We start from the raw sequence: 12,188 nt of genomic DNA, 5'->3' as shown, positions 1-12,188 counted from the left end.
GTTATACAGATGTGTTATTATACTGTCAACAATAACACAATTTCTGTGTTATTTTAATAAATAGATAAGTGTTTAATTATGTTATTTATAGTCGATTATATAACACATTTCAATACTTATAAATTTGTGTTATACTACACTTTAGTATAACACTTTTTTTGTGTTATACTACACTTTAGTATAACACATTATTTGTGTTATACTACACTTTAGTATAACACATGTGTTATATTAGCTTAGAGAAACATAATCTTTTTTTACTTATACAAAACTAGGAAAACAAATATGAAAGTTGAAGCCAAATAAGGTAACATAAATAGATTTTTATTAATTACTCAAATGTAATTACAATATTTAGTCTACTAGTCTAGGCTTAAGAAATCATATTACAACATAATTTATGCCCAATTCAGATTCCTTTATCACTAAATACAAAACAAGAAATGTATACAAAAATTAGTGAAATACATTCTTCCATTCTAAAGGCCTTAACTACAAATGTTGTCAAGAATTGCTTCAAAGAAATCATCTCAATATACCTGCACATTGTAAAAAAAAAAGTCCTTTTATTATTAAGAACATAAGACATAAGCTAGTTTCCACCTGTAAGCATATAAAGTTTAAATTAAATTTGTAATAACTCCAAAACTTGACGAAACAGCAGGGTATAGCAAGATGTACTACCATGCAAAACAACGACTGAAGCAACAAAACATGCAACTTAAAAAAAGGCTTGTGAAATGTATCAAGATAACAAATATATCATTCTCAATGATCAAAAAGTATGCGAGGAAGAATTGATTCCAGAACTCTAAATTCTGTCAATATATCCCCAAAAAAATTAAAGAATAAAAACAGAATCACACTTTGACTTCTTATACAACAAAATCATAAAGAAAAACAATAAAATAAAAATGCACCTGGAAACTTCTTTAGCATCTTTAATATAAGGTTTAGCCCAACTTCTGCAATAAAACTAAAAATAAAGTTAGAAAAAAGAACTCATCCAGAAATAGTCTTGTACATTTTTGTAACAGTAGAGTATAAATGTTTTTTTGTTTTATTCAACCTTTTTCAGCTGGTATGCTAGCATGAGACATGAAGCAGGGCAGGCTTATGAGAGACTTCACACTCCCTGTTAACAAATGAAAACTGCATTGTAAGTGCTGAAGGTGGGCAAAATTTTGAAGCAATTAGCATATATGTCAAACTCAAAGCCAAAACTTTATTCATCTCAAGTGATTTTGCAAATTTAAAAGTTAAGCCTTGAAATATTAAGTTAGAAGGTACAGCATTAATTACTAACATAATTCAAACTTACCCAAGATGCATAGCACAAGTTCAAGTACATATAATAGAGTTACAATATTGTTTTGAATTAGTTATGTGAAGTCAAGACAATGTATATGATAAATGACCAGGCTATAATTCATAACTACAAGAAATAAATATTAAATAATTACGACCTTAACTAGTCAGAGCTTTACAGTTGTAAAAAAGGATTATAAGAAAATTATAAAGTGATAAAAGCATGAAGTTTCACCTGCTGCTTCTCAATTCATAAAGCCATTGTCTTAATTCCTCGTAAGCAGAGCCAACAATCAAATGGAGCCAACCCAGACCCTTCTGCATTTTGTAGAAAGTACAGCTCTTTTGTTATTCTGAAAAAAAAATTATAATAAGGGCCTGAAGTTATAAATAATAACATTACAGTTCACAGTAAAGAAAGTCCATGCATAACCTTTCCCCTCTTACAGTGCCCAGCAATGAACTTGGTAGCTGAGTGCATAGCAATGTCTGAATGAAAGATGAATGAATCAAAATCCAATAGTTTTATAGAGGAAATAAAAAAGAGTAATCTATAGAATGTAAAGTTCATGTTTTATATTGCTCCTAGTTCCAGAGGTTGTGACACTACAGGAGATATTATACTATTATCCACCAAGAATAGAGCATCATGAGCATGGGCCATTTTAACTATTTCCTAAAGATGCACAAAATAAATAAAGAAAAATAATTGCACTTTAAAAACATTACCAAATCATTCAATTATGACATTTCTGGCAACAAATAATTGAATAACTAATTAATTCTTTTATTGATTCTATCAAAAACAAGTTTAATGTCTAAGAAAATATCAGACAGCCAGGAAAGATCGTTCTCTACTCGGGTTACAATAGATATCCAAGTAATTCATCAGCCTTTTGAGAAAGGATAAACCCACACACAGCATATAATTCAAAGAGTACAAGTGTCATATTTGGGCAATAATTTAAGTTTATCTTCTCTATTTCTTTTAAGCATTTACCAGAAGTAACATTAAAAAAGAGAGAATAAAAATGAATAAGAAAATATAATAGCCAGATATCTTACACGAATATTAGAAACCATTTGTCGAGGATTTGTGGGACTCTCCAGCCAGACAAGCTTTGTCCAGGGACCAATTGCAGATGCTATTTCATCTAAACTAGTTGTATCAACTCGTCTACACATTATAAGCATGATACTTTCATATTTTACTCTGTGGCTTCATAATATATTTGAAAAGTGAGCTGTGTAGAGTCCAAGAACTTTACTTAGCTAATTGTTTAGTAGTATTATAGTATGTTTAGTGTTATCATTGTTACTTTGGATTTTTGGTTCAGACCGGGAGTTATTTGGACACTCATAGTAGTACTTATAGATTTTCTAAGTTTAACCTATAGTTTAAGAATATTAAGTATAACCTAAGGTTTGATTAATGTGACTGATATTAAGGATTATATTATTATATTATAAGGTTTAGACATCAACCAATAGGATTTTAAGCACATGTTTTGAATGGTAATTAAGGATTAAGTATTTTTGAGGATTAAATTAAATAAGGGTAAAAGTTTGAATGTATAGGGTCAGTCAGCAGCTTTGAGCACGTTGAGGGCTTAGTCAAGGCTGTTTACTCCATTCAAACTCAGCTAAAAATGTGTAAATTCGTGTTTAAATATTCAGCGTATGCCGATATATCGCAGCTATAGGGGGCGATATATCGCAGCACGTAGATACGGAAAACACGAATCGATGCACGGTCGCCTCGGGAACAAAGGTCCAGGCGATATATCGCCTATAGGGGGCGATATATCGCCTCCACCAGCATAAATTCAAATACTTTTGAATTCCTTTCCCTTCAGCCATTCAAACTCCTTCAACAGTACAGCATCTTCTGAACGAGTCTTCAGCCTCTGCTGAACGATTATTCAAAAGATTTTCACCTAAAAAGCCATTATTTTTATTCAAGTAAAATCAAGATATTTTCATTCCCAAACTCTATAAATAGGACCTAGTACCCAGCCATTATTCACCATTTTCTCTAAGTTCAGAGGCTGCTAGTGTTAAGTGAGTGTGAGAGTGTAAACACTTGGTTTGGGGAAAAACTATAAGCTTAAACATCATAAGCTTATCAAACACTTTGGGAAGTGAGTGCTATAGTATTTCGGTGGATGTTAGATTGATCTTGCAATCTTTGAGGTAAACCCAAAACTCTAGTTCTTTTCTGTATTTTTATGTTATTTCCTTTCTCAAAACCTTCTACTCAGTCCCCTAACCTTATTCTTCTTTTGGTTAGGGAATCCAAGCTTTTAAGCATATAAGTCGGTAAGTATGTTTTCTATGGTTTAGTCGTTCCATCTCTTTCATTTCATCTCCTTTCTTTAGACTTACTCTTTCTTATGGTTTTAGGAGTGTTCCAACAATCCCAACTCAGTCCATAATCTCGGTAACTTTGGTAAGGAAAATAGGCTAGAATTAATATGTTATGTATGTGTTATGTTTTGTTATGAATATGTTATTGATGTGTATGTTGTAGGCTTGGGCTTATGCCCTATTTGACTAACAAGACCCCAAAAAGATTGTGGGCATAAGCCTATTTAGCTGGTAGGACCCCACTAATCTTATGGGCATAAGCTTGTTTAGTCTATGGGACCCCAAGTAATAATGGCCATTATAATAAGTGTATGTTATATGTGTTATGCTAAGTCTTTATGTTTTCTTATGAATTTATGTATATGATTTTGTGTTAGATTTTCCTTGCTGGGCATTAGGCTCACTCCTTTCTGTTTATGTGCAGGAAAATAAGTTTAGAGGCGGAAAGATTCGTGACGCTTGGAGAATGTGTATCGATGATGAATGGAGTCAAGGGGCCGAGCGTTATTCGATTCAAGGATATAGTCTCCTTTTATGTTTTTATGGTTTTTATGTGTATTTTCCGCATTATTATGTAATGTCTTTTATTTTAAATCATGTTTTGTTTTAAAAACAATGGGATCCCATAATCCTTCTTAGTATTTTGTTTCTTTGTAAATAACTCTTATTTTTCAAGTTACTCAATAAATTATGGTATTTTTGTAAAAATGTAAGTTTTATGTATAGTTTTGATAATGGTCCAATTAGTCTAGATTAGTGGGTCATTACAAGCTGCACTTACTTCACCACGACCCATGTCTTTGGAATTACTTTTGACAGCAACCTATCAGAACCACCATAAATGTCATCTCTAGAAACAATCTCTTCACCTAAAATCACATTATTATATCTTAAGAAAAAAATCCAAATAAGACAGCAGCTACAAATTCCACCAAGGGCCATAAAGGCATAAACAATAACCTAGTCATTAGAAAATATCCACAAGCCAAGAGATACCTCTTCATGGTAAATTTATTTTATAAACCGAAGGACCCAAATCCATCTCATATATTAGACAAGAATATATCCACTTTAATTCATTAAAAATATATCCAATTCATTGGAATATCCATATTGATGCATGCTGCATTTATTATTTTAAAAATTTAAAAAGAAAATACTGTAACTTCAACTTAGTGATAAATAATTAAAGATACAGAAGAAAAAGGAAAAGAAAAGGGAAGTACCAGTCCCAACAAGATGGGCTACAGCAGACAGAGCAGCCATTCCACTAGTGAAGCAAAAAGCACGATCTGCTTTATCCAGCTTGGCCAAAAGGCTATACAATAGAATAAAGCTCAGCATAAAAAAAACTCCCAGAACAAGGAAAAAGTAGCAATATTTGAGATTATACAACAATTACTTTGACTCATATTAGTAACAAAAGAAATAATACCTTTCATGTAATGACCCAACTACTCTAGACTTTGGACCATTAACGAAAACTATCAATAGACACTAATCCTTAATAAAACTTACAAATGAAATGATCATAACTTTATTAAAGACTTGTAAAAATAAATGTTAAACTTAAATAAAATTTAAAGTGGGATATGGGATCCCATTGTTTTAAAATCAAAACATAACATAATTGTAATTAAAAGGGATTACATAATAAAGTGCAGAAAAATACACATAAAACCATAAGTAAAGAAACTTCATCCTCGAATCGAACTCTCGACCCTTTGACTCCATTCTGCCTCAATACACATGCCCAAACTACCAAGAACCTTTTCTTCCATCAAAGCTATTTTCCTGCACATATAAACATAAAAGGAGTGAGCCTAATGCCCAGCAAGGAAAATCTAACACATAAACCATATACATAAATTTCATAATGTAACATAAAACATATCATAACACATATGTCACATACTATAATGGCCATTATTACTTGGGGTCCCATAAACTAAACAAGTCATATGCCCATAATTTATTGAGGCTTGTTAGTTGTGCAGGTCATATGCCCAAGTCTACAAACATACTTAACATAGCATATTACATAACACATAATCATAAGATAACATTTATCATAACATATAAAATCATATAACATAACACATAAATCCTATCCTATTTTCCTTACCAAAAATACTGGGATATGAGAACAGTTTTGGGACTTTGGAACACTCCTAAAAACCATAAATGGAAGGGGGGGGGGGGGGGGGGGTATACTAAAGAGAATGAAATGAAAGTGATGAAAGAATTATACCAACAAGAATATACTTACCAAAAACCTTATGTTCAAGAACTTAGATTTCGTAGTCAAGAATAAAGAATAAGGTTAGAATGCTGAGTAGAAGACTATAAGAACTTAAAGAAAATAATACCAAATGAACTAGAGTGTGATATACCTTGACTGCTTCTATAGCCAATCTAAACCTTGAACCGAAATGCTATAAACCTTTCTTCCCAAGTGTTTGGTAAGCTTATAATGATTAAGCTTATAATTCCCAACCCAAGTGTTTACACTCTCAATATAATAACCTAGCAACTTGCAGCCTCTAAACTTAGCTTAATAGATGAATAAATTGTAACGACCCAAATTCACTAATTAGGCTTAAGGGCCTTGATTAGTGTGCCTGGAGGGCATAATGGGAATTATGTGTGATTTTAATGATTTAGATGCATGGTTATGATTTTAAGCATGTCATATGACTATGTGTATTATGTTATGTGATAATTATGATATGTGATTTGTACCACGTGGGTGCGGTGATTTCAATGTGATGCACGTGCCGAGACGGTCCTAGAAAGCTAGATAGTGGTAACTGGTGTTTTGGTAACCTGTGTAACTGTTAGTAACCATAGAGGGTAACAAGTTTTGTTGGAGAGGTGGTAGAGTTGTAAAGCTAGTAAAAGGACAAGTAAGCCCTTGAGGTCTAGTTAGAAAGGGATACTAATAGAGGGATAAATTGGTCTTTTGGCAGTAAATAGGTGAGTTTGAGCTGAAGGAAAATACACTTACGTATAGCATTTTGGGAAGTTGGTTTTATGCTGAATTTTGGAGACCTAGAAGTAGAACAAAAGAAAGATAGAAAAGGGAAGCTGAACTTTAGCTCTTGGAAGGAGAATCAAGGGGTGTTTGAAGTTATCAATCAAGCTTAGGCCAAGAATACTCAGAGGTAAGGATTTAGCTATGATATGTTTAAGTTTCAAGTCTGGTTTTTAGATGATGAGTATGAATTGAAGCAAGTTGGTGGCTGGTTTTGCATGAATTCAGAGTTGGAATAATCAAAAGAGAAGGTGATTTGAAGCTAGAGTTGAGGAGAATTCAAGCTGGGTTCTTGACTAAGGTAAGGGTGTATCATGTTTAAATTTTCGTAGCTGTTATGATTTAAGAATCTAAAGGGGCTGGTTTTCACTTTTCTCAAGCTTTGGTTCAAGGGTTTGAATCTGAATTTAAGTGTGAATTTTGTGGGTGGTTGTGTAATTGAGTTGGATTATAATGTTTATAGGTTGTTGGTTGGTCTATGTGGGGTTTTAAATTAGTTTTGGGGCTTAGGTATGAAATTGGGATGGTTTGGAGTGATTTGGGTTCGGGTAAAACGCAGGGAAAACCCAGATTTTCTGGGCTCGTGAAGGAGCGCCGCGGCGCAAGGCTGTTTCTGGGCGTGATAGGTTCTCTGACTTGCTGGGCGCCGCGGCGCTAGGCTAATTTCAGGATGTTAGAATTTGCAATTTTGAGCCTTTGCTCCGGGGGTTCGGGGGATGTCTTCGGTGCATTGTTTTAGGGATTTGGGGGTTCCGAGAGTGTGGGATTGGTTCCGGGGAGGTAGCTATGGATTGATTAGTGACAAAGGGTGTTTCATTTGTGTTGCGATTAGGACTTTGGAGAGGCTCGGGGTAGAGGACCATGCTCGCAGCTTCGTGGCATTGGAAATCAGTAAATTGAAAGGTAAGAAAACTGCACCCGGTTGTGAGAGTGTGATGGGACTAAGTGCTCCCGAAAGTTATATCGTGTCAACGTTGGTATCACGCGATGGGACATGTGAAAGCGGTCTATGAGTACCGTACATGATTTTAGCGCACAGGGCGCGAATTGGCCACTGGGAGCCAGGAACAACGGGATAACAGAGGGAGCAGCCTGAGGGCGCTAGCCCTGGTTATCGTTTGTGAATTGTGTATTATGAACTGAAATGCCTAGTATGTGAAATACTTGATTATACCGACTGATGATATATCTGAGTTTATGAGATGCAATATGAGTTGTTGATTTGTTTGTTAATTGTTCATGCTCTGTTGTTGTTGTGTTTTCTTGCTGGGCCTTGGCTCACAGGTGCTATGTGGTGCAGGTAAAGGCAAAGGCAAGTTGGACCAAGCCTGAGGTGGAGAGCCCCGAGGTGGAATGTACTTAGCCAGCTGTTTGATCACCATGGTCGAGGAGTGGGTCAGGACAGGGATTACCTAACTGCTCGTTTTGCCTTAGTATGGATGGTTAATGTATTTGAACCTTGTAACTTTTATAGATGGCCTTTAAACTAATATTTTTGGGATCCCGTGTAAATAAACAATGTTTCTTAATGAGAACATGACTTTTGAGACCAAAACGCTTTTAACCCTAGTTCCTTAATAGTTTGAATAACACGGTTTTATTTAAATGACTTGATTAGCAAGTCTGGCACTTTATAAACACACAGTGTAACGGTCTTGGCTATCCAGGGCGTTACATAAATGGCTGGGTACTAGGTCCTATTTATAGAGTTTAGGAATGAAAGGATCTTCATTTAACTTGAATAAAAATAATAGTTTTTTAAGTGAAAAATATTTGAATTATCGTTCAGCAGAGGCTGAAGACTCGTTCAGAAAGATGCTGGACTTATCAAGAGGTTAAATATTTGAATTGAGAACATTTTCAACAACTTTCAAAATGCTCTGAAGGAGGCGATATATCGCCCCCTGTAGGTGATATATCGCCTGGGCCAGCATGCCCGAGGCAATCGTGCGAAGTTTCGTGTTTTTTGTCTCCCCGTACTACGATATATCGCCTCCTATAGCTGCGATATATCGGTATACGATGAATATTTAAACACGAAATTACACAATTTTAGCTTAATTTGAATTGAGTAAACAGCCTTGACTAAGTCTCCTAACGTTTTCAAAGCTGCTGATAGACCCTAGGATATTCAGATATTGACCTTAATAAATTTATTCCTCAAAATACTTAATCATTATTAAACATACACATGACATGTGCTATTATCTTATTGGGTCTTATCTAAACCTTATAATATATTAAATATTACCCTCAATATCAGTCATATTAATCAAACCTTTGGTTAAAATTAATATTCCTAAACTATAGGTTAAACTTAGAAAATCTACAAGTGTTACTATGAGTGTCCAAATAAATCCCGGTCTGAACCAAAAATCCACAGTCATAACAATAATACTACTATTACTATTATACTACTATCTAACTAGCTAAGTAAAGTTCTTGGACTCTACATTTCAAGAACATCTCGTGTAGGATTTCCACTTCGAGTACAATCACAAGGACCATTTTCTGTTGCTGAAGGATGCAATTAAAGCATAGAACAGTCAAGTTACAATGAAGCTTAGAAAGTAAGAATTATATATATAAAGTTGTAGAGATTTATCACCGTTCGCCTGGGTTGTCACTCCGATAAAGAGGCATTGCTCACTGCTGTCACACGAACGGTCTGCCCATGCCCAAGTGTCATATTTCGGCATTAATTCAAAGAGAACATGTGGAACCTTCGATGATCTAATAAAACGCTGGGTAGTGTTGCAAAGGATAAAGTTTGGCAAGAAATCATTTTGCATCTCTGACCATATCTGAAAGACACAAATTGATTAAGAGAAAACTCACAATAAACGCTCCAATATTTAAAAAAAAAATTGTGTCTTATATTTTCCCAAACAGTAAATAAGATCCTTGTGTGTGTGTGTGTGAATACTCGTTCTATTAATTTGAAGCTAAGAGAAACTACCTCTACTCGTTCTATTATTTTGAAGCTAAAAGAAAATGCCTCTCAAGATCTGTTGATAGCAAATCATGAGCATGCTTCAAAATATCTACTAACTTTTCCAACTCCTGAAACCATAAAATCACATTTAATGAGTAAAAAAAAGAAAGAAAGGAGGTGTCTCTCAATGTACCATGACAAAGACAAATAAAGTCAATCTACTTTGCATCAAAAGTAGACAAAATTACTTTAAAAAAGAAACCAATTTCTCTTATTATTAATTACGATATAGCTTAGTGTTGTTTTTTATATTTGAACTTTTGTAGGTACAATATACCTGCAGAAATCTGATTCAGAAATTCATTTCGGCCAAGTTGAGTGGTATATGGTTTTAAACAAGAAACTTGGAGAGTATTGTCTACTATAACATCCTCCAACTCTCGCTCTTGCTCGTTCTCTCCATTTCCCATTCCAACTGTTTCATATATATATATGTGTGTGTGCGTGTGTGTGCGTGTGCTTACAAATTCATATGGATATATGCTTGAAAATTATACAATATAACAAATAGGTTCAATCTATGAAAAATAATTTCTGCAACTAAGAAAATAAGATGTCAAAATCATTATCTTACCATAAACAAATAAATGCACATAAACAAGAGGCTATGGAGGTCACCATGTATCAAAATAGATATACATGCTTAATAACTTCAAAACTAGAAGATGCTTGTGGTAAAAATATAGTTTTTATTTTTTTGCGCAAGTGACCACATCAAACACAGGGGGTCACAAAATCTATTTCAGCAACACAGAAGCATACAACTTAGACAATACACTACTTGCTTTACATACATTAACTTTCAAAAAACAAGAGAAAGCATAAAAGGAGATGAAGCCTATTTAAGCTAACCTACTACAAAGCACATGCTTGGGTCCAAACAAATGCAGAACAACATTAGAAAAACCTTATAAGCAGAGGAAACTAATCATATCTTAGTACCAGAAACAAAATAAGAAAGAAAAAAATAGAAAATAATTTAAACAACATATCTAGACAAACTCTGAAAAATACAAATAGAAAATAATTTAAACGAAGTACCTAGACCAAATAGAAAATAATTTAAATGGAAACTAACCCAAATCTAGAAAAGACAATCAAAAGAGTACCCATACAAGTCAAATGAAACCCTTTTCCACAAAGACAAAGAATAATAAGAAATTTCCAAAAACAATTAGTAGAACAACATATGATATTTGCGTACCTTTTCTAATAGAACAAATATTTGGAACATGCCTCATTTGATTTTATTCGCTGCTAAAAATATGCTGTAATCACCATGGAGCTCACTGAAATAGTCACATTAGCAAACTAAAAGACATCATCAAAATATCTGTATCTTCAAAGACAATCATTTTCAGGTTCTAAAAATTAAATCCATTATAGCCTTTGATTAGAACAAGCTATATAATTTGAACTCTAAAAAGACTTCGAATTTTTTGATTTGTCTAATAATAATGAAGCTTGTGAATTGGAGCTTGTACATTTTATATAAGACTTATTAAGACTTTGAAATTATATTAAACCAATATGAAGCCAAAAAAATCTTAACACTATTAGAGACAAAATATATAGAATGAGGCATAATAATATAACCATGAAATAAAATTAGAGAGTGAAGGTTGAAGTAGGTCTCACCATTGCTCCTATAACTATAAGTACACAGATCTACATAATAAAAAATTAAATTTACCATATATCAAAAGTAGGAAAGTCATAATAAGGTATGAGCATTGAAAAAAGAGAAGACTTTGTTCTATAATTACGTGGTTCATCTTTATAATGCATGAAATATGATGATGAATGAGGCATCACTGACACAAGTATAAATCAATAAATAGATACAATTTCTTGTTCATTCATGAAATGAAAGATTAATTCATAAGAAAGTTCCATTAGATTAATTCATGAAATATGGAGCCTTATAAAGACTGAGCAAAAGGAAAAGAGAGAAAGAAAAAAAAAGGGGGATAAGTCTTCCAAATGAATGCAATTTAGAGAGCACCAATACCTATGTTCATCAAATATTGCCCAAATCCTTCATCAACTTGTAGATAAACCTTAGGATCAAATTTCCTAAATACAAGCAACAACATATACATCCTGTGCTTAAAAAATGTAAATTGAAAATAAAATGATTTAAACATTCTATCGGCTAGAAGGTAAGAAATAAGATAGTAACTTAACATACAAAAATAACATATAGCATAGCAAATAGCAAAGCTAAAGCTTGACACATGACAAAGCCTAAATAAGTTTGGCACATAACAAAGCAAATCAGATTGACACAAAACTTATAACATAATAATAAATAGAAAAAGTAAAGAAACAGAAGTATTATAATCTCATAGGAGTAAACACATTCATTGGTTTATATTCTAAAAGCATAAAAGTCAAAATAAATCACATAATCAATATGATTTAGATATAGATGCAACCAAATGACATTCCAAATTAAGGACTTAAGTCAATTCATATCAAGCA

General features: G+C 33.3%; 1 pseudogene; it reads right to left on the bottom strand.

Moving 5' to 3' along the window:
- Positions 1–1,513: 1,513 nt before the first annotated feature.
- On the bottom strand, positions 1,514–10,114 carry LOC133784757 (cystathionine beta-lyase, chloroplastic-like; annotated as a pseudogene).
- Between the last annotated feature and the right edge of the window lie 2,074 nt (positions 10,115–12,188).

The sequence above is a fragment of the Humulus lupulus genome, chromosome 6 (genome assembly GCF_963169125.1).
Source record: "Humulus lupulus chromosome 6, drHumLupu1.1, whole genome shotgun sequence".
NCBI lineage: Eukaryota > Viridiplantae > Streptophyta > Magnoliopsida > Rosales > Cannabaceae > Humulus > Humulus lupulus.
The sequence above is the reverse complement of the archived record's forward strand: the minus strand, read 5'-3'. Positions and strand labels throughout refer to the sequence as shown.